Source organism: Heterodontus francisci, chromosome 31, assembly GCF_036365525.1.
Source record: "Heterodontus francisci isolate sHetFra1 chromosome 31, sHetFra1.hap1, whole genome shotgun sequence".
Classification (NCBI taxonomy): domain Eukaryota; kingdom Metazoa; phylum Chordata; class Chondrichthyes; order Heterodontiformes; family Heterodontidae; genus Heterodontus; species Heterodontus francisci.
In genome coordinates this window covers 24001497-24024760 of record NC_090401.1, presented here as the reverse complement: position 1 = coordinate 24024760, position 23264 = coordinate 24001497, and positions in this window count along the sequence as shown.

Sequence of the window (23264 nt, the reverse complement as noted above, 5' to 3'; positions counted from 1 at the left end):
GCCTGGGGGAGAACAAAATCCAGCACAGTGTAACAGTTGCTATATAGGAACATCAGACCGTACAGGACTGGGAAAGCCATTGTGCTCCATCTAGCCAGTCCCAACATCTAGGAAGTACAATATCACACAATGCCTGCCATACCTCTCAATCAAACAATTCTCCAGGTACTTTTCTAACTCACTCTTGAATTTGCTGATGCAATCAATCCTTGATTCTTTCCCAGGCTGTCGATTTCATACATCTGCTAATAAGAAGTTAGACATAAACTATCCTTTCACCTCCCTCTTCTAAGTGTAAGGCTATGTCATCCTGTTGTATAATTGGTGACAATATTAAACATATTGGCATTATCTTGCCTATCCCTATTGGGATTTTTGCCCTAATTATATTATATCATAACAGTTAGCAGTTGTAAGCCTGTTGTCAAAATAAATTATTTTTTCTCCTCTTGCGATAGTGTTTGAGTTATGCTGTTCCTCCTCTCCAGGGACAGAAACCTTGAAGCTCTGCTGGCGACATTAGCTTGTTTACACACAGATCTGTGCATGTTTAGTAATGGTGCTTTGAGACAGGCTGGGAGAAAGTAATCCCTTATCATGTCTATCCTAGTAAAAGTCCTTCTATGCCACAAAGTTATTTTGTTCCTTTTGAAATCTCTGCAAACAACCAATAGCAGCTCATTCCTGATAGAACAGCTAGCCACAGTAGGACACAAATCACTTACAGGCACTTATTCTCAGGGCAACAAGGGAGCTGCTGTAAGTGACTCACTTAGCAACTCACAGGCAGAGTTATGCCCCTTTCCAAAACACTGGTAATCTGTCACACCGAGAACCAGTGCCAACAGGGACAGTAACTCACCTCTTCAACAGCTTCATATCACCAATCAAGAGACACTCAGCCTTCAGCTTTCCTTTTTAAGGAGAGAACTTTGTGCTGATCAATAAGGGCTTTTAATGCTGTACAATAGAAGATTTTTGCAATTTCGCCATTTAGTGTCATGTCTCCCAGTAGCCTTTCTTTGAGTGAGACTGCCAATTTCCTGTCAAATTGTGTTGAATTATGTGAGTTTCATATATTACAGCCTTGACCACTAACTAGTGGGTTCAGATTAGCCAAACTTATTTCACTTAGGACCTTCGTTAACAGAGAGAGGAAATTCTTTCATCTCATCTGGATTGAATTCAAATCCAGGTATAGGAGGAAAAAGGGCTAAAATTCCAACTCGTAGAGTCATTATGGCACAGAAGGAAGCTATTGCGCCCATCGGGTCCATGTCGGCTCTCTGTAGAGCAATCCAGGCTGTACCATTATCCTGCTCTATCCCCATAGCCCTGCAAGTTTATTTCCCTCAAGTGCCCATTCACGTTCATTTTGAAATCATTGATGATTTCCATTTCCACCACACTTATAGGCAGTGATTTCCAGGTCATTACACTTGCTGCGTAAAAGAAGTTCTTCCTTGCATCTCCCTGTATCTCTTACTCAAAACCTTCCGTCTGTGTCCCCTAGTCCTTCTATTATCAGCTAATGGGAGCAGCTTTTCTTTGTCTACCTTATCTCAACCTGTCTTAATCTTGTACACCTGTATCAAATCTACCCTCAAACTCCTTTGCTCCAAGGAGAACAACTGCAGTTTCTCCAACCTAACCTAGTACTAAATTCCCTCATCCCTGGAAACATGTTGGTAACTCTCCTCTTCACCCTCTCACGGACCTTCACATCCTAGACTCATTACATCAAACAGGCCTCTCCCTCCACCCATAAAGGTAAAGAGAGTTACAGGAATATATGCATCACAGAATATTTTCCAATCCCAGTAACATATAAATAAACTCAAAAACCTCGGTTTAATTACTATATTATGGCAGTGCTCAAAAGGTTAACATTATGTTTATATTACAAGTAGCCCAACTGATCTGGTTAAAAATAACATTTATAGAAAAATGGCAGTTCGATCATTTTGCTATTTATTCACAAGACCTTAAATATGCCTTAAATAAAGCAAATTCACACATTGGTATGTTTTAGTTTAAAGCAATTATTGTATAATATAATGCTGACCTCAAGCAAATCTAAATCAGTAAAAGGTAAAACATCATCAAACTTAAAGTTGCAAAAAAAAACTCATAGGTCCCACGTTGAAGCAACATCAGAGCACCTTCCATACAGCTGGACTTCTTGCTGAAATATACTAAAAGCCGCTTAAGTTGCTTTAATTTCACACAAAGGAACTGTCAGAGGTTTACCGTCCAGTTTGAGGTCTAGGAGTGAATGATGACTGGGTTGACCCATCGCATCACCTTAGATGAACAAGTTTGGATTGAATGTGAGTTTCTCCCCTACTCTCAGGGCTGAATTTTACAGCCGCCACCCGCCACCCCCCACCCCCCACCTCCAACATCGGGGATCGTGGCTGGGGGTGGGCAGAAAATGCCTCCAGGAGAGGCCTGCCACGGGCCTCAATGCTGTGAAGCCCCGGCTCAGTATTGCTGGCCATGGCGAGGCCTCGTGGCAGCCCCCCCACTGCTCCGTGACAGGAGCCAAACTTAAATAAGTGAATTTATTAAAATAAACGAATTAAGTGCTTACCTGCTGACGTCATCCATTCCGCAGTGATATTGCTTCTGGTGGCCGGGACTCCTGTAGCTTCAGATACCTATTCAGAGATTCGATGTGGGACACTGGTGGGGAGGGGAGAGCAGGTAAGTATTTCAGTGTGGGGGAGGGAGCGGGGTCAAACTAATCTGATTGGTGTAAGGGATGGTGGGAAGGGGTGAAATTAAATGTTTATGAACTTTGACGGGTACGGTCAGCTACACAAAGTATGTATTTTGTGGGAGGAGAGGGCAAGGATTGAATTGTGTGGTTATTGGGAGAGGGGCTAGAAACATTTATTTAATTTTTTAAAATAAATTTTAATTCAATATCTCTTTAAAAATTTAAATTTTAACGTAGGGCTCAAAACCCTTTAAAAATGGCATTGGCGCCTGCACAGTGGCACCTGGCACAGTTGCTGGGGCAGACGTCCTGCTCCCTCCACGTCATCGGGGGTGGGCAGTTATAAAATCCAGCACTCAATTAGGATACCTCCAAGCTACTGAGTGAGAGAATTAACCTTCTGTTGCCAAATCAGCAAAGAAGTCAGATAACATGTCATACACGAACAACAACTTATTGACTATCAAAGCACAACTCAAAAGTTAAACATTGAGCATACAACAACAACTTATATTTATATAGCACCTTTAATGTCATAAACCATCCCAAGGTGTTTCACAGGAGTATTAGAAAACAAAATATGACAGCGAGCTACATAAGGAGATATGAGGGCAGGTGACTAAAAACATAGTCAAAGAGGTAGGTTTTAAGGAGTATCTTGAAGGAGGAAAGTGAGGTTGAGAGTCAGAGAGATATAAGGAGGGAATTCCAGAGCTTAGGGCTCGGCAACGGACGACATGTCCACCAATGATGCCGAGATTAAAGTCGGGGATGCTGAAGAGGTCAGAATTAGATAAGCGCAGATATCTTGGGGGATTGTGAGACTGGAGAAGATTACAAAGATAGGGAGGGGCAACATCATGGAGGGATTTGAAAATAAGGATGAGAATTTAAAAATCAAGACATTGCTGAACCAATGCAGGTCAACAAGCTGTCACGCACACCAGAAGTGTGATGATAAAACAATCATGGACCAAACTCTAAAGAGTTTTTTAAAAAAGAACCTTTATTTTAAAAGGTGTACAATGTAGCCAAAAATGGCTGCTGATGAATAAAACTTGGCCTTTGTATATTCAAACTAACAAGGACAATGGACAAATCTTCAAAGCTACGAGGTGTCAATTGAACCTATCCTACACCCATCCTAAAACATTCCAGAATTTGAATGTCGTCTTCTGAAACAAAGAAGCTGCGAAGTAGCCACATCCTGGGCCATTGTGCGATCACCAAGGGGAGGAGACCAGAGTGTCTCCCATCAGGAGGTGAGAAGTAATACAGCTTTACCTTAAAAAAAGATAGCCTCCAGAGAAAACAAGAGAGAGAGGGAGCTTGTTTTCCAGCAATTCTACACTGACACTAGACACCAGAGAACCAGAAGTGAAACTCAGTCGTCAACAAAATTTTCAATCAAGAGAGAAATCCACAATCATCTCAGGCCTGCACCCATCGAGAACTTGATTTCTAAGACAATTCAACAGGTTTATAGTGACCTCCTCCCCACTAAAAATCACTTTTCCGTTTTCCCCCCCTATTGGTCTCTTCTTGTGTATATTAGAACATTAGAACATTACAGCGCAGTATAGGCCCTTCGGCCCTCGATGTTGCGCTGACCTGTGAAACCATCTGACCTACACTATTCCATTTTCATCCATATGTCTATCCAATGACCACTTAAATGCCCTTAAAGTTGGCGAGTCTACTACTGTTGCAGGCAGGGCGTTCCACGCCCCTACTACTCTCTGAGCAAAGAAACTACCTCTGACATCTGTCCTATATCTATCACCCCTCAACTTAAAGCTATGTCCCCTCGTGTTTGCCATCACCATCCAAGGAAAAAGACTCTCACTATCCACCCTATCTAACCCTCTGATTATCTTATCTGTCTCTATTAAGTCACCTCTCCTCCTCCTTCTCTCCAACGAAAACAACCTCAAGTCCCTCAGCCTTTCCTCGTAAGACCTTCCCTCCATACCAGGCAACATCCTAGTAAATCTCCTCTGCACCCTTTCCATAGCTTCCACATCCTTCCTATAATGCGGTGACCAGAACTGCACGCAATACTCCAGGTGCGGTCTCACCAGAGTTTTGTACAGTTGCAGCATGACCTCGTGGCTCCGAAACTCGATCCCCCTACTAATAAAAGCTAACACACCATATGCCTTCTTAACAGCCCTATTAATCTGGGTAGCAACCTTCAGGGATTTATGCATCTGGACACCAAGATCTCTCTGTTCATCTACACTACCAAGAATCTTCCCATTAGCCCAGTACTCTGCATTCCTGTTACTCCTTCCAAAGTGAATCACCTCGCACTTTTCCGCATTAAACTCCATTTGCCATCTCTCAGCCCAGCTCTGCAGCCTATCTATGTCCCTTTGTACCCTACAACATCCTTCGGCACTATCCACAACTCCACCGACCTTTGTGTCATCCGCAAATTTACTAACCCACCCTTCTACACCCTCTTCCAGGTCATTTATAAAAATGACAAACAGCAGTGGCCCCAAAACAGATCCTTGCGGTGCACCACTAGTAACTAAACTCCAGGATGAACATTTGCCATCAACCACCACCCTCTGTCTTCTTCCAGCTAGCCAATTTCTGATCCAAAGCTCTAAATCACCTTCAACCCCATACTTCCGTATTTTCTGCAATACCCAACCATGGGGAACCTTATCAAACGCCTTACTGAAATCCATATACACCACATCCACTGCTTTACCCTCATCCACCTGTTTGTTCACCTTCTCGAAAAACTCAATAAGGTTTGTGAGGCACGACCTACCTTTCACAAAACCGTGCTGACTATCGCTAATGAACTTATTCTTTTCAAGATGATTATAAATCCTGTCTCTTATAACCTTTTCCAACATTTTACCCACAACCGAAGTAAGGCTCACAGGTCTATAATTACCAGGGCTGTCTCTACTCCCCTTCTTGAACAAGGGGACAACATTTGCTATCCTCCAGTCTTCCGGCACTATTCCTGTCGACAATGACGACATAAAGATGAAGGACAAAGGCTCTGCAATCTCCTCTCTAGCTTCCCAGAGAATCCTAGGATAAATCCCATCTGGCCCAGGGGACTTATCTATTTTCACACTATCCAAAATTGATAACACCTCCTCCTTGTGAACCTCAATCCCATCTAGCCTAGTAGCCTGAATCTTAGTATTCTCCTCGACAACATTTTCTTTCTCTACTGTAAATACTGACGCAAAATATTCATTTAACACTTCCCCTACCTCCTCTGATTCCACACACAACTTCCCACTACTATCCTTGAATGGCCCTAATCTAACTCTAGTCATTCTTTTATTCCTGATATACCTATAGAAAGCCTTAGGGTTTTCCCTGATCCTATCCGCCAATGACGTCTCGTGTCCTCTCCTTGCTCGTCTTAGCTCTCCCTTTAGATCCTTCCTGGCTAGCTTGTAACTCTCAAGCGCCCTAACTGAGCCTTCACGTCTCATCCTAACATAAGCCTTCTTCTTCCTCTTGACAAGTGCTTCAACTTCTTTAGTAAACCACGGCTCCCTCGCTCGACAACTTCCTCCCTGCCTCACAGGTACATACTTATCAAGGACACACAGTAGCTGCTCCTTGAATAAGCTCCACATTTCGATTGTTCCCATCCCCTGCAGTTTCTTTCCCCATCCTACGCATCCTAAATCTTGCCTAATCGCATCATAATTTCCTTTCCCCCAGCTATAATTTTTGCCCTGCGGTATATACCTATCCCTGCCCATCGCTAAGGTAAACCTAACCGAATTGTGATCACTATCACCAAAGTGCTCACCTACATCTAAATCTAACACCTGGCCGGGTTCATTACCCAGTACCAAATCCAATGTGGCATCGCCCCTGGTTGGCCTGTCTACATACTGTGTCAGAAAACCCTCCTGCACACACTGGACAAAAACTGACCCATCTAAAGTACTCGAACTATAGTATTTCCAGTCGATATTTGGAAAGTTAAAGTCCCCCATAACAACTACCCTGTTACTCTCGCCCCTGTCGAGAATCATCTTCGCTATCCTTTCCTCTACATCTCTGGAACTATTTGGAGGTCTATAAAAGACTCCCAACAGGGTGACCTCACCTCTCCTGTTTCTAACCTCGGCCCATACTACCTCCGTAGACGTGTCCTCAAACGTCCTTTCTGTCGCTGTAATACTCTCCTTGATTAACAATGCCACACCCCCCCCCCCTCTTTTACCATCTTCTCTGTTCTTACTGAAACATCTAAATCCCGGAACCTGCAACATCCATTCCTGCCCCTGCTCTACCCATGTCTCCGAAATGGCCACTACATCGAGATCCCAGGTACCAACCCATGCTGCAAGCTCACCCACCTTATTCCGGATGCTCCTGGCGTTGAAGTAGACACACTTTAAACCAGGTTCTTGCTTGCCAGTGCCCTCTTGCGTCCTTGTAACCTTATCCCTGACTTCACTACTCTCAACATCCTGTACACTGGCACTACATTTTAGGTTCCCATTCCCCTGCTGAATTAGTTTAAACCCCCCCGAAGAGCACTAGCAAATCTCCCCCCCAGGATATTGGTACCCCTCTGGTTCAGGTGAAGACCATCCTGTTTGTAGAGGTCCCACCTACCCCAGAAAGAGCCCCAATTATCCAGGAAACCAAAACCCTCCCTCCTGCAGCATCCCTGCAGCCACGTGTTCAACTCCTCTCTCTCCCTATTCCTCGCTTCGCTATCACGTGGCACGGGCAACAACCCAGAGATAACAACTCTGTTTGTTCTCGCTCTAAGCTTCCACCCGAGCTCCCTGAATTTCTGTCTTAAATCCCCATCTCTCTTCCTACCTATGTCGTTGGTGCCTATGTGGACCACGACTTGGGGCTGCTCCCCCTCCCCCTTAAGGATCCCAAAAACACGATCCGAGACATCACGAACCCTGGCACCTGGGAGGCAACATGCCAACCGTGAGTCTCTCTCGTTCCCACAGAACGTCCTATCTGTTCCCCTAACTATGGAGTCCCCAATGACTAATGCTCTGCTCCTCTTCCCCCTTCCCTTCTGAGCAACAGGGACAGACTCTGTGCCAGAGACCTGTACCCCATTGCTTACCCCTGGCAAGTCGTCCCCCGCAACAGTATCCAAAACGGTATACCTGTTGTTGAGGGAAACGGCCACAGGGGATCCCTGCACTGCCGGCTGGTTCCCTCTCCTTCCCCTGACGGTAACCCATCTACCTACTTCTTTTACCTGAGATGTGACTACCTCCCCATAACTCCTCTCAATAACCCCCTCTGCCTCCCGAATGATCCGAAGTTCATCCAGCTCCAGTTCCCTAACGCGGTTGCGCAAGTGAATGCGTGAGTTGATGTAGTTGTGACAATTTTGGGATAAGGCACATTGATCAATAACCAATTGCTTTTCCATTTTTTTTAAACCTACAAGAAAACCTGTCACTGTCTGTTTATTTAAAAAATAAAACACTAAAGGGGATAAACCTAATCACAAAACACACTTGCTGTGTTCAGGTGGGGAGTTGAACAATGGGAACCACACACATTGCACCATGTAGCCATAACAAAGCACAAGGGCAATGGGGTACAGGCCTTGGTGCAAGTTCTGACATGGCCAGCAGCGTTTTGGATGACCTCAAGTTTACAGAGAGTAGAACATGGGAGGCAGGCCCAGAGTACATTGGAATAGTCAAGTCTAGAGGTAACAAATGTATGAATGAGAGTTTCTGCAGCAGCTGAGGCAGGGCTGAAGCCGGGCAATGTTGAGGAGGTGGAAATAGGTGGTCATAGTGATGCCATGAATGTGTGGTTGGGACCAAGATTGGGAACAGTCTGCTTTAGTCTCAGATTGCTGCCAGGGAGAGGGATGGAGTTGGTAGCTAAGGAACAGAGTTTGGAGCAGGGATCAAAAACAATGGCTTCAGTCTTCCCAATATTTGATTGGATGACATTTATGCTCATCCAATAAGGATGTCAGATAAGCAGTGTGATAATTTAGCAACAGTGCAGGAGTCAAGAGTGGTGGTGGTGAGAAACGTGCGAAAACTAATGCTGCTCTTTTGGAAGATGTTGCTGAGGGGCAGCATGTAGATGAAAAATAAGGGGCAGTCAAGGCAAGATCCATAGGGGACACCAGAGGTAATGGTGAGGGAGCAGGAAGGGAAGCCATTGCAAGTGAAACCCTGGCTACGATTATATAGATAAGAATGGAACCAGGTGACTGTAGTCCCACCCAGCTGGATGGCAGTGGAAAGGCGTTAGAAGAGGATTGTGTGGTTAACTGTGTCAAAGGCTGCAGACAGGTCAATAAGGATGAGGAAGGATAGTTCACCTGCATACCAGCAATTGATGAATATAAATAAATGTCATCAGGGTCATCTGGCAGTTTGAATAATAAACAATTAATAGACAGAGTTATTTAACAGAATGAGTGAAAAATGGTTGGAAAGACAATTCATTGAATCACTGTAATTCTGCATTAACTGAATGGTAATATAAAATTTTAGGTGAGATCAATGTCTGAACTACAAGTTTGGTGAAGTTAAATTAGGGTTAAATGATTGACAGGTTAATTGCATTAGACAGTCAGTCTGCTGGACAGAGTGTCAATGCTATCAGCTAACAATGTTGAGTGGGCAGCTTACAGGAGATTTCCTGATGAATTTTGAAAGATCCCTTAGGAAATTTACAGGGGCTCTTTTCCTTCAAGGTGGTTTATCATCAGTGGGGTGTACACTTTGGGCTGCATTTTATAAGCTCATGCCAAAGAGCCGCCGCGATCTCACGCGCTGCAGCTCATTTAAATAGCCGGGGTTGCCCGCCCCCACCCCCTCCAATCACCTGGAGGGCGTGGGCTGTCCGTCCCCGGCAATGGTGTCAGCTGCCTGTGCGCAGGTACTGGTGCCATTTTTAAAGGGCAGCCACCCCTGCCGGTCAATTTGAATTTTAAAGATACACACCCCCCTCAAAATTTGTTAAATAAATTTCTAACGCCCCTTTCCCACCCCCCAATAACAATTACATTAACTATTTGCCCTTCCCCACCCCCCACCCCCAAAACACTTACTTTTCAAATCTGACCTTCCCCCCACAAACTGCACAAAGTTTGAAGTTCCACCATGGAGCCTCACCGGAATGATCAGATTGAGGCTTCTTGACATTGGGCTTCGTGGTGGACTGCTGCCGGCCCCACTTTTTGGCACCCCCACACCTGCCACAGAGCTTGATGTTGAGAGCTTGGTAAAATCCAGCGCATTATTGGAGAAACCCATTGGGAACTGAAGGATGTAAATCACTGCTGCATTGCTTCTCTCAAAAATCAGCAGTGCATTTCGGGAAACTGCAGACTCCCAGCATGTGATTTTGTAAACACTACTATTAATTACAAATGTTCAGTAGGGTCCTGTCACAGAGCAATAATTTGTGTAATGTCTTGTCTGAGTTTCTACCAGCATTTAAAATCACTGTTGTTTTCATAAGATTGTGATCATTTTGAAACGCATTTCTGATCATGCAGAAAATTACCATTTGATTTTTGGTGCTGTTCAGTCATGATAGGTGTTTCTGTAAAATGTTCATATTAAAAATGTATTTCTAGACACATTTACCATTATTCGCAGTGATTATATAGGTTTTATGTCATTTCAATTTCTTCCTTGAGTAGACTATCCAAGCCATTAACTGACTGCAACCACAAGCCAAGTTCTCTATGTGTCCCTCTGTTTTCCTTACCTGTCCATTTCTGCAACTATCATCTTAATGATGATATTGATGACTTTTACTGCTTTATATTCATTCACACCCTGCCCAATCCTCCCCAATCTGATTTTCTGTCTATGTAATCCTCTCACTCTGCCAAGGGCAATCCTCTCAATCATATCAATGGCAAGCTTTTCACTCTACTGCCAAAGGACAATTCTCGCACTCAACTATCAATGGGCAATTCTCTTGCTCTGACAATGGGCAATCCTCTCACTCTACTGTCAATGAATAATCCTCCCGATGCTATCAATGGCAGTAGTCCCGATAATGTCAATGGCTCTCCTTTCACTCTACTATAAATGGGCAATCATTTCATTCTATTATCTTTAGGAATTCTCTCACTCTGTCAGTGGGCAATCCTCTAACTCAGATGTCAATGGGAAGTTGTCTCATTCTACCATCATTTGGCCTGTTCACCTCCAAGCTTTGTTTCCCATTTAACTCCCAAAATTTCCATTTCTGCCTGTATCCTCTTTTACCTTTGATTGCACTGGCATTTGATGTTCCTAAAATTATAATGATTCTACAGCTGTTGGCTCATTCGTTGGCATTTGATGTTTTTATATGGCTGTGCAGCCATTAGTGAATTTGTTGAGCAAGTACTGTGGTTACCTTGTTATGTATTTCCACAACACTATTGGATTTATCATTCCTCCTCATTTTACACAAGAATAGTAAGTGTATAACTATATCCAACATCTGAGTAGGTGTGTGATTTCTATTAACTGAACTTAAAATATTAGTATAATTAGTAAAATGATGTGGGAAATATCTCTGTATGATTTGTCTTCGATATAAGTAAAACCTTAAGTAAACAGTGAGTAAGTGGAGTGTGTAGCTCTGTGTTAAATTATTGGATATCCTGCAGCATTGCTTATGTTAAATCAAAGGTTTCAAAGGACAGGAGTGTTATATCATGCAATTTACAATGTAATATTTGCTGCTAAGAGGCATCTTAGTGTTACCTTTCATTTACCTTTGAGACCACAAGATTAAACACCTTGAGCTCCATTAGAAACTGATGCAGTCAATCAGAAGGTGTTTTCTGGGTAGGTTTCCCTGTTGACTGAAAATAAATGATTTTCTTTCTTAGTGTCACTGTTATGACCAGGTGAGAAAGGTGTCTAGGAGGTCACTTTCAGCCTTCACCTGGTCTTACTGGAACAGGATTTTATTTTTTAACACACTGTATTTTGAGCTCCCCCTTGGTGAATCCTTGTTCACCCCTTTCCAATTATAAGGCAAAGAATTTAGCACAAACAGGCTTTCTTGGGTTTAAAGAAGAAAGGTGAAATTGATTAAAATGTAAACTTAAACTCTAATTTGTTTAATGCCTATGGATACATGACGCACCCACACGAGCATGCATATGTGATACACATATGCAGATAGGGATAGAAAAAAGCAGAAGAAAAAAAAAGTGGACAGGTTTGAGGCAGTATCTGAAGAGTTGTTACGGTTCTTTGAGCTCACTGTAGAGTTCTTGCTTGTAAGCAATTCTTGCTTTTTGTTGAGGCCCAGTATTCTTCTTAAACCTTGTTCACTGTAGGAGACTTTTCTCTCTTGGGGTTCATGTGTCTTCAATGGATTCCAAAGTTGGTGAGAAAGAGTTGGGAGCAGACTGGAGGAGAGGGGGTCTGGTTCAGTCCAGGAGCCAAGAGCTTTTTGATTTCAAACGCTGTTTCTCCAATTTAAAACTCTTAGTTAAAAACTCTTCAACAGCCAGTTAGTCATGTGATTAAACTTGTCTGACCACGTCCGTTCTGTGTTTTGGGGAAGCAGGGACTGGTTCCTACATTCCATCACTGTCTGCTAGTATGCAAAAATGTCTTTCCGGCTAGGGGCCTGGCAAATCCTTGTAATAGGCTCTCTTTTCTTCCCAGCAACAATTTGAAGTTTAATGTCCATGTGTCAAATTAATGTGCCTCATTCTTGGTAGGTGGGGGCCTGCATGACAGTCACATAAGGACCTGAGACAGACAAATAGAAAGGCAGACATACGGACAAGACAGACAGACAAACAAACATACAGACAAGGCAGGCAGGCACATGGATATTTCTTAGCAGAATTTCTATATGTGAAAACTCTACTTTAGTATCTTGATGTAAAAGTTTCCTTACCCTGTAGCGACATAATCTTTCAGACGCAAAATTAAAAATTTAATCAAAAATGAAAAACTAAATAACCAACCAATTAGATGCTTGAAATCCAAACTGTATGACTGAAGCAGATACTGTAAATTACAATCAATATTACATCCACAGATATAAGCTGGAATCAATCAACGTGACCATGAAATTCTCGGACTGTTGTAAAGCCAATTGGATCACAAAAGTTCTTTATGGGACAGAACCTGCCAACTAATCTGACTTGGTCTATTTGTGACTACAACCCCATGTCAGCGTGTTTGAATCTTAACTGCCCTCCAAAGTAAACCTTGCAAGCCCCTCAGTTATATCAAACATCTGGCTAGCAATTCAAGAAAAAGACCCATCTTCTCAGGGTAACATGGAATAGACAATAATTGCTGGCCTTGCCAGCAATGCCCACATACCGAGAATGACTTAAAATAAAAACTTGCCACTTTTTAAAAAAGAGAACTTTTTTTTTTGGATGTGTTTATGCAGGAGGAGATTATCAGGACAAGGCTAGCCTGCACTGTGTTCAGGCATGAAGAAAAGCCTAATTATTATTTTACAGATTTCGCATGTAAACATCAGTGAAATAAGAGCTACATGTTGTCGATAGTAACATAGGAACCACACAAATCATGCATTGCCTGCTTTACGAGCACCAGCATCTGTTAAATTGTCTCCAGATTTAATCTTTGAACTACGATTGCTCACTGAACCAGTTTTAAAATAAATTTACGGCTTAAGTGCTTCAATGTTGCATAATAGCTTCTGTGCCATATGGAGAGAAAATAATAAAAAAGTACTCATATCACAGAGACTTCATTACTTGCAAGCACATTCTTTACAGGTTAATGCCATATTCCATTTGTGGTGTACAACTCAATTTATGTAAATTATCACTGAGTCTTGCTGACAGTACACAAAGTAATTATTTTCTGCCCATTACAAGGTTGTCCTGCTCAGTTTTAGTACACATTTTCTCTGTTGAAAGATATGACAAATAGCTTAATATTCCAGCCACTGTATGAAATAGTGAGCAACCGAATTCATGTGAATGCTATTTTCAGTTCTTGGTGAAGTAATGGATCGGCAGAATGTCAGAATGTACCTTTTATCACCTGTTCTCGTGTGCTTTTTGATAAATGATTGAACTCATCACCTAGGCCGTTGTATCAAACTTCTAACCAGCAGTCCACCATTCTCACGGCAAATTGTGATGGGCAATAATTGCCGGCCATGGGGCAGTGACACCCTTTGCTAATTTGACAGTACGGTATATTCATGCCATAGAAACAAGATTGGATTATAACCAACTTTATCGGGGTGAACTTTCAAACTGACATTCTCTGATATTGCTGGCTCGAGGCAGCCATTGCAAGCTGTGACTCCATGGGTAATTTCCCATTTCTGACCCCACAATGATCAGAATAACCTCCTTCATCAACCGCACCTGCCCTGTGTCAACTTGTTAGCTTCCCAATATCCCCCAATAGTAACACAGAGCCAAAGAGACAATCACTGCCATTGATAATGCCCCATCAATGAAACAAACAAAAATGCACACATCTACTATAAGATAAAGGACTCCTTTGTGGTACAGAGTAAATTGCATTATCTCATTCTTTTGTGAGGTTTGGAGATCAGTTATCAGTATAATAAGCCATGGTTCAAGGCCATAGTCCTTAAAGGGCAAGTTAAGCATAGAAATTATTGTCATCGATATTTGTGGAGAAATGTTTAATACATTTATATAATAATCCACTGTCTCATCTTTTTGTAGCGTTATTAACCAAACAGACCAACTCCTGCATTAACATAGCAGACAAAGGAATGGCATACATGTTAAGCATCTTTCTACTAATTTTGCCAACTGTAATTTCTAGCCTCTTATTTTTAAACCAGCAATAAGAGAATACTGACCTGTTTATCCATAGATTGACACCTTGCCAATCAATTCCCACCAGTCAATTTTCCTCCTGTAAATGTGTTGCTGGCCCAGAATTGTCCCAATACAAGAAAACAGGGTTATAAGTTTGGCTCTTTTCACAGCACTTGGGCAGGAACATTCCTCTGAGCTGCTCCAGCTCCACTGCAGGTGATTCATTGGAAGTGCAACGGAAACGTACACTCTCAAGCAGGATTTCCACCATACTTCCAGTCAAGTTATAATGACAGAGCAGAAATGGCTCCAAGAACATTTCTGGCCTTGATTTCATGATCATGGCCAAACATTTGTTATTTTTATTCTTTCGTGGGATGTAGGTGTCACTGGCAAGGCCATAAGCAGACTAAGTCCCATATGAATGGAAAACAGCATCTTTATTCACCACTATACAGATAACTGCACCAAACCTTTTCAGTTAACCACTAACAATGGCATGTTGCTCGTTGGAAAGGGTGTGGTATGTTCACTGTGTTCTTCGGTCATCTCTAGAGGTGAAAAATATTGTTGCCAGACTGACATTCACAGGTTGAACTATTTATTTTAAATTATTCACAGGTGAAAGAATATACAGAAGTAGAAAGGAAAAAAAATACTAAACAGTGCAATGGCCAGCTTTACATAACGTCTGAACTAGTCTACTTGATTCACAACTCCTCAGATAGTGAAGCATTCCTTACCCATTTGCGACAAGACCCAGACAATATTCTAACTTGGGCTAACAAGTGGCAAGTACCATTCATGCCACATAAGTGTCAGTTATCTCCAATAAGAGTCTAACCAACTCCCTTTGACTTTCAACGGCATTACCATCATCGAATTTTGCACCATTAACATCCATTGACCAGAAACTTAACTGGACCAGCCATATAAACACTGGCTACAAGAGCAGATCAGAGGCTGGGTATTTTGTGATGAGTAACTCACCTTCTGATTCTCCAAAGCCTTTCCACCACCCACAAGGCACAAGTAAAGAGTGAGATGAAATGCTCTCCACTTGCCTGGATGACTGCAGCTCCAACAACACACAAGGAACCCCATGCCATTCAGGACAAAGCAGCCACTTGATTGGTACCTGACCCACCATCTTAGACAGTCACACCCTCCACCATTAACACACTGTGGCTGCAGTGTAAACCATTTACAAGATGCACTGCAGCATCTCACCAAGGCTTCATTGACATCACCTCACAAACCCATGACTTCTACCATCTAGAAGGATAAGGGCAGCAGGCATATGGGAGCACCACCACCTCCAGGTTCCCCTCCAAGTTGCACACCATCATAACTTGGAAATAAATCATTTTTCCTTCATCATTGCTGGGTCAAAATCCTGGAACTTCCTACTGAACAGCACTGTGGGAGAACCTTCACTACACAGACTGCAGCAGTTCAAGAGGTCAGCTCAACATTATATTCTCAAGGTCAACTAGGGATGGGCAATAAGTGCTGTCCTTGCCCGTGATGCCCACATCCAAGAACAAGAACAACAACTTGCCCCTTTAATGTAATAAAACATCCCAAGGCACCTCACAGGAGCATTATAAAGCAAAATTCAACACCAAGCCACATAAGGCACTATTCAGGCAGATGGCCAAAAGCATGATCAAAGAGATAGGTTTTAAGGAGTGCCTTAAAGGAGGAAAGTGAGGTAGACAGGTAGAGAGACTTAGAGGGAATTCCAGAGCTTCAGGCCCAGGCAGCCAAAGGCATGGCCACCAATGGTGGAGTGATTAAAGGTGGTGGTCCAAATCCCAGAATTAGAGACACACAGATATCTCGGAGGGTTGTGGGGCTGGAGGAGACTTCAAAGATAGGGAGGGGTGATGTCATGGAGGGATTTGAAAACAAGAATGAGAATTTTTAAATCAAGGCGTTGCTTAACCAGGGTCCAATGTAGGTCAGTGAGCACAGGGATGATGGGTGAACTGGACTTGTTGTGAGTAAGGACATTGGAAGCAGAGTTTTGGGTAGCGTCAAGTTTATGGAGGAAACTTCCTTCTGTTTACCACCTACCGCCACTCCTCAGAATCAGTGCTTCTCCTTGTTGAACACCAATTGGAAGAAGCACTGAGGTTAGCAAGGGCACAAAATGTACTCTGGATGGGGAACTTCAATGTCCATCACCAACAGTGGCTTGGTAGCACCATTACTGACCGAGCTGGCCGAGTCCTAAAGGACATAGCTGCAGGTGGTGAGGGAAGCAGCAAAAGGGAAAAACCTCGTCCTCACCAATTTCCTGTCGCAGATGCATCTGTCCGTGACAGTATTGGTAGGAGTGATGACCGTACAGTCCTCATGGAGATGAAGTCCCGTCTTCACACTGAAGGTACCCACCATCATGTTGTGTGGCACTACCACTGTACTAAATGGGATAGATTTCAAACAGATTTAGCAACTCAAAACTGGGCATCCATGAGGTACTGAGGGCCATCAGCAGCAGCAGAATTGTATTCAACCACAATCTAATCTCACGGCCTGACACATCCCACACTCTACCATTACCATCAAGCCGGGGACCAACCGTGGTTCAATAAACCATGCAGGAAGGCATGCCAGGAGCAGCACCAGGCAGACCTAAAAATGAGGTGTCAGCCTGGTGAAGCTACAACACAGGACTACTTCATGCCAAACAGCGGAAGCAGCATGTGATCGACAGAGCTAAACCATCCCACAACCAACAGATCAGATCTAAGCTCTGCAGTCCTGTCACATCTATTGTGAATGGTGTTGGACAATTAAACAAATAATAGGAGGAAGAGGCTCCACAAATATCCCCATCCGCAATGATGTGGGAGCCCAGCACATCAGTGCAAAAGAAAAGGTTGAAGCATTTGCAACCATCTTCAGCCTGAAGTGTTGAGTGGATGATCCATCTTGGCCTTCTCCTGAGGTCCCCAGCATCACAGATGCCAGTCTTCAGTCAATCCAATTCACTGCACATGATATCAAGGAAAGGCTGAATGCACTAGATACTGCAAAGGCTACGGGTTATGACAAGATTCCGACAATATTACTGAAGACTTGTGCTCCAGAACCAGCCATGCCCCTAGCCAAGCTGCTCCAGTACAGCTACAACACTGGCACCTACCTGGCAATGTGGAAAATTGCCCAGGTATGTCCTGTGCACAAAATACAGGACAAATCCAACCCAGCCAATTACTGCTCTATCAGTGTCCTCCCAATCATTAGTAAAGTGATGGAAGGTGGCATTGACAGTGCTATCAAGTGGCACTTGCTCAGCAATAACCTGCTCACTGATGCTCAGTTTGGGTTCTGCCAGGGCCACTCAGCTCCAGACCTCATTACAGCCTTGGTCCAAACATGGACAAAACAGCTGAACTCCAGAGGTGAGGTGAGAGTGACTGCCCTTGACATCAAGGCAGCATTTGACCGAGTATGGCAAGCCTTAGCAAAACTGGAGTCAAAGGGAATCAGGGAGAAAACTCTCCATTGGTTGGAGTCAAAGGAAGGTGGTTGTGGTTGTTGGAGGTCAATCATCTCAGTTCCAGGACATCACTGCAGGCGTTCCTCGGTGTACTGTCCTAGGTCCAACCATCTTCAGCTGCTTCGTCAATGACCTTCCCTCCATCATGAAGTCAGAAGTGGGCATGTTCGCTGATGATTGAATAATATGCAGCAAGATCTGGACAACATCCAGGCTTGGGCTGATAAGTAGCAAGCAACTTCCACGACACACAAGTGCCAGACAATGACCATCTCAAATAAGAGAGAATCTAGCCATCTCTCCTTGACGTTCAATTGCATTACGATCGCTGAATCCCCCATTATCAACATCCTGGGTGTCACCATTGACCAGAAAATGAACTGGAGCAACCACATAAATGCTGTGGCTACAAGAGCAGATCAGAGACTGGGAATTCTGTGGTGAGTAACTCACCTCCTATCTCCCCATTGCCTGTCCATCATCTGCAAGGCACAAGCCAGGAGTGTGATGGAATACTCTCCACTTGCCTGGGTGAGTGCAGCTCCAACAACACTCAGGAAGCTTGACACCATTCAGGACAAAGCAGCCCGCTTGATTGGCACCCCATCCACCAACTTCAACATTCACTCCTTCCACTACTGATGCACAGTGCCAGCAGTGTGTACCATATACAAGATGCATTGCAGCAACTCACCAAGGCTCCTTCGACAGTACCTTCCAAACCCGCGACCACTACTGCTTAGAAGGACAAGGGCAGCAGGTGCATGGGAGCAACCACCACCTCCAATTCCCCTCCAAGTCACACACCAGCCTGACTTGGAACTATATCGCCATTCCGTCACTGTTGCTGGGTCAAAATCCTGGAACTCCCTTGCTAACAGCACTGTTGGTGTACCTACACCCCAAGGACTGCAGTGGTTCAAGAAGGCAGCTCACCACCACCTTCTCAAGAGCAATAAGGGATGGGCAATAAATGCTGGCCTAACCAGTCGCACCCACATCTCCCAAATAAATAAAACATAAGAATATCGGAGGCCAGCCAGGAATTGTTCGGACTAGTCAAGTCTAGAGGTAACAAAGGCCTGGAAGAGTGTCTCTGCATCAGGTGAGCTAGCTCAGGACTGAAGTCAGGCGATGTTATGGAGGTGGAAATAGGTGGGCTTTGTGAAGGTGCAATATATGGTTGGAAGCTCATCTCAGGGTCACATATGAAACTAAGATTGCGAACAGTCTGGTTCAGCTTCAGGCACTCGCCTGGGAAAGGGATGGAGGTAGTGGCTCCGGAATGGAGCTTGTGGCTCGGATCAAAGACAATGGCTTTGGTGCTCCTAATATCTAATTGGAGGAAATTTCTGCTCATTAATTACTGGATGCCGGACAAGCAGTCTGATAATTTAACAACAGCGGACGACTCAACAGAGGTGGTGGTGAGGTAGAGCTGGGTATCATCAGCGTACATGTGAAAACTAATGCTCTGATTTTGGATTATGTCACCAAGGGACAGTATGAAGATGAGAAATAGGAGGGAGCCAAGGATAGATCATTGGGGGACACCAAGTAATGGTGTGGGATTTTGAAGAGAGGCCATTGCAAATGATACTGTAGCTACGATTAGATAGATTACGATTAGATAGATAAGAATGGAACTGGGTGAGTGTAGTCCCACACAGCTGGATGTCACTGGATAGGCATTAGAGGAGGATATTGCAGTCAACCATGTAAAAGGCTACGGACAGGTCAAGAAGGACAAGGAGGAATAGTTTACCTTTACACTGACATAGGATGTTATTTGTGATTTTGGTAAGAGCCATTTTGGTACTGTGACAGAGGCAGACACCTGATTGGAGAGATTCAGACATGGGGCTGGATTTTACACGGCTATTTAAATGAGTCGCTGCACGTGAGATTGCGGCGGCTCTTTGGCATGCGACCCGCACGTGCGAGATCGACGGTGTGCTCTTAAAATCCAGCCCATGCAGTTCTGGGAAGGGTGGGCACAGAGTTGGGAAACAACATCACATTCAAGGACTTTGGAGAGGAAAGGGAGGTTGGAGATGGGCAGTAGTTTGCCAGGCCAATGGGGTCAAGAGTCTTTTTGAGGAGAGGTGTGGTGACTGCAGATTTGAAAGGATAGAGAGACAGCACCTGAAGAGAGAGAACTGTAAACAATATCAACGAACAAGGGAACCAGGAAGGGAGATTAGGTGTCAGCAGTTTCATGGAAATAGGGTCTAGGGAACAGAAGACAGGTGTCATGGACAAGATCTGTTCGGAGAAGGCATGAGAGGAGATAGGAGAAAAACAAGAAAAAGATGCAAGTTCAGGGCTCAGGTGGGGATGCTGAGGAACGGAGGGAAGTGGCAGAGGCAGCTGATTGGATGGTCTCGAACTGTGTGACAAAGAAGAGCTCCTTGCACTTATTGTCGGTGGTGCGGATGAAGGAGACAGGGGAGAGGGGGTTTAAGAAGACAGTTTGCAGTAGAGAAGAGAAACCAGGTTTTATCTTTGCATTCCAGGATGATCCTGGAATAGTGAACAGTTTCATTAGACGAGAACGGGACTGATAATGCTTTTTGTGATCTCGCCAGATGTGGCAGTGAATGGTTATATCAATTGTCTGTCACAGCTTTTCAAGTCTGCGTCCCTTGGGCGTAAGGGAGTGGGGGAATGGCCAGGGTGAGAATGAGTAATAGTTTTATTGGGGACTAAGGCATCAAAGGTGGAGGTGACCATGCAGTCGAGCAAGTCAGCAGCTGCAGAAACATCATGGCAAATGAAAGGCCAAAGGCTAGACAGTTGGAATTTTGAAAATGCAGTCATCCCGCGAATGAATAAGAAAAAAATACTTTGCTGAATTGACTCAATTGTTGGGCTGACCAAAGTGGCATTCTTGCCACATCCTTTCTGTACAGTAGATCATAAACAGAGTGCCATTGCCATCAAGTACCTTAATATGGCAGATGTATAGAAGCAAAACAGACTTGGTCATAATTTTAACTGAAGAGAGAATGCATTTTGCATTACAAAGGAAGGCAATTACATCTTTTTATTTGACTTGATCAAAAACTGCCTCCTTTTGCAAAAGATTTTGTACGCAAATCACTTCATATAATTATAAACACCTTTGCCAAGCAAACATCTCTATCTGTGCCAATCAGCGCTACTGGCAGGTGATTTACGAGAGTACAACATCTGAAAATAGCCATGATAAATGAAAGCCATTGTCAGTCATGCGTTCACCCTTTGAGTGACTCAATACCTCTTGCCCACAATGGCCATTGTCTAAGTACACAATTGGATTAAAGCTGGAAACACACCCCAGTGCACAGTCGGAGACAGGAGTGTATTCAGTGTCCACCTAACCTTTATGTTATTGATAAATTGAATAAAATCCTCCTTTGACTCTTTCATCGGTAGAAGCACTTTATTGTAGCCACTTGGCATAGCTTTGGAATAACTGAATGTGAGAAGTAAGACTTAAGAAGAAAAATATCTGCATTGCAAATATAATTGATCAATCTGCATAACCTTATATCCTCTACAACAGTGTATTATAGTTAGAGGTCAGAAGTTTTCACTCCCAATATTAATTGTGCAATCTTGGCAGTAACAGGGTTGTTTCGCAAAGAATTTGGTCTCAAGACTATTGGATGATCGTTGTTGTTCTTTTCTGTGAAGTTTTACTACTGAGCTAGAGGAGGATGAAAGAGGGAAGTGATATCTCAACAGGTCTGCCTAAGCCAGCAAATACTGTCACTTCCATCACCATGACTACCAGCACTAGCCGCTGGCAACAGGAGCCAATCTCATCCTAATCTGTATCATTATCAGCACTGCAACGTATGGAGATATACTTAAAAAAATATATGCTTCAGCTGCCATATCAATGTTCCTATTCCAAAATAAGTATCTTGTCGCCTCTAAATGGTACTGAACAGACTGTGGGTTTCATGGCTTACAGACCCACAGAATTTAGTGTTTGTGCAGACCAGCAAGAATCCTGTACTCTCCTCAGAAATCCATGTGTGCTGTTGCAATTTTTTTTTTGCTGAAGGGCTGTTGTTCAGATGAACTGGGTAAGAATAACCATGCAAATTCTGATGAGCTCTAATGGGCATGATCACAGTATTATGAGTGAAGTTAGGACCCAAGGAATTTCATGGTTCCTATCACTACTTGCACTGGTCTTAGGAGCAAGGCAGCCACATAAAGCTATGATTCTACACTAGCCTGTACTCCTCCATAGGTGTTGTAATTGTTTAATTTCTGTAAATAAATCCAGTTAGATCATTGGAACTCTTAACCCAGCTTGAATATGTAATAATACCATTCCATCTTCTGTAATGGCTGGGAGAGAAATAAACAGGAACAGGCATGAGCAATCTAGGATTGTGTGAGTCCTACCAGGCAGAGAAACACTGGGCTGCAGCTTCTGGTTTAGCGAGGCAATAGGTAAAGATCAATACTCCTGAAGATGCACCATCATTCGATCTGACCTCAACAAACACCAGCTCAGAGGTCACATACTAGCTGTGTTGTGGAGAACACAGGTGCTGACTTCAAAGGCCCGGGGCTACTGAAGAAGGCTCTTGGGCAAACACCTAATGTGAGAGTGGCCCCCAAAATCAAGATGGCAGATGTCTGCCTTTCCAGTGAAGTTGACAGAGCTGTCAGCAAAGATGCCATCATGGTGGGCTAGTGTTATGTTCATGCAATTGATGACAGCTTCCACACTGGATGGAATGGTCTGAATGCTCTGCGTGAAACCCCATCACAATTTGAAGCTGGACTCCTCCATGCTCTGAGCTACTGCATGCAAGCTCACTGGCAGGCTGCCCAGTGCACCTCACATTAGGTGTATGCCCATCAGCCTTCTTCAGTAGCCCAGACCTTTGAAATCAGCATCTCTGACCTCCACAGCACAACTAGTGTGTGACCTCTGAGCTGGTGTTTGCTGGGGTCAGATTGAATGATGGTGCATCTTCAGGAAGGCTGATCTTTACTTATTGTCACATGCAGTGACCATAATGGTCAGCTGTGGCCTGAAACTCGGCTCCAGTTTCTTGCAAGCATGATTAAGAAGTAGCTAAAAGCTAGTTATCTAAACTGCCATGTCCTTTCTATGGCCTCCTGGGTGTTTGCTGCTCCTTAGTAAACCCGGACACCCATTTAAAATGGACATTCTTAACTTTAGGTGTCCTGTGTGCAAGAGTTGTAGAAAACTGCCACTCAGCCTGGCACACTCGACTAATATATAT